Below are 1,305 nucleotides of genomic sequence, written 5' to 3'. Positions count from 1 at the left end.
TGAGGGTAACGGCTCTGCATATCAGACTCGGACTCCCAGGTCGATGCCTCAGGGGGCTGACCTCTCCATTGAACACGTACTGATGGAAAACTCTTCAACCTCAACTGTCGAATCTGCCGGTCTAGAATGGCTACCGGCTCCTCCTCGTAAGACAGATCCTTGCCCAACTGGACAGTGCTGAAATCTAACACGTGGGTAGGATCGTCGTGATACCTCCGAAGCATAGACACATGAAACACTGGATGTACGGCTGACAAGCTAGGTGGCAAGGCAAGTCTATAAGCCACCTCTCCCACTCGATCAAGTATCTCAAATGGACCAATGTACCTAGGGCTAAGCTTGCCCTTCTTCCCAAATCTCATCACGCCCTTCATAGGCGATCCTTGGAGCAATACTCGCTCCCCAACCATGAAAGCTACATCTCGAACCTTGCGATCCGCATAACTCTTTTGCCGCGACTGAGCCGAACGAAGCCTATCCTGAATGAGCTTGACCTTATCCAAGGCCTCCTGAACTAAATCTGTACCCAATAATCGAGCCTCTCCCGGCTCAAACCATCCTACTGGAGTCCGGCATCGCCTACCATATAACGCCTCATATGGAGCCATCTGAATGCTGGACTGGTAGCTGTTGTTGTAGGCGAACTCTGCTAAAGGTAAGAACTGGTCCCGCGAGCCTCCGAAATCAATGACACAGGCTCAGAGCATATCCTCCAATATCTGAATAGTCCTCTCGGACTGGCCGTCCGTCTGAGGATGGAACGGTGTGCTCAACTGAACCTGGGTGCCCAACTCCTGCTGAACTGCCCTCCAGAAGCGCGAGGTAAACTGCGTACCCCGATCCGAAATAATAGATACCGGCACCCCATGAAGGCGAACAATCTCTCGGATGTAGATCTCCGCTAACCTCTCCGATGAATAGGTGGCTGCAACAGGAATAAAATGTGCTGACTTGGTCAGCCTATCAACAATGACCCAAATAGCATCAAACTTCTTCCGAGTCATCGGAAGTCCAGTAACGAAATCCATAGTAATCCGCTCCCACTTCCACTTGGGAAGCTCAATCCTCTGAAACACACCACCAGGTCAAGTATGCGCATCAGAGGCTTGGTACATCTTCGTGGCGCCCGGGTGAATAGAATACCGAGAACTATGGGCCTTCGCTAAGATCAACTCTCAAATACCATCAACATTGGGCACACATACTCGCCCCTCGCAACCTCAAAAACCACCAACTCCGCATCTAAAGTACACCTTCGTGGCGACCTCCACGCTGCACGGTGTCGTCTCACGGACGACACTAAAA

This window comes from Nicotiana attenuata, unplaced genomic scaffold (assembly GCF_001879085.1).
Source record: "Nicotiana attenuata strain UT unplaced genomic scaffold, NIATTr2, whole genome shotgun sequence".
In the NCBI taxonomy this organism is placed as follows: domain Eukaryota; kingdom Viridiplantae; phylum Streptophyta; class Magnoliopsida; order Solanales; family Solanaceae; genus Nicotiana; species Nicotiana attenuata.
The sequence above is the reverse complement of the archived record's forward strand: the minus strand, read 5'-3'. Positions refer to the sequence as shown.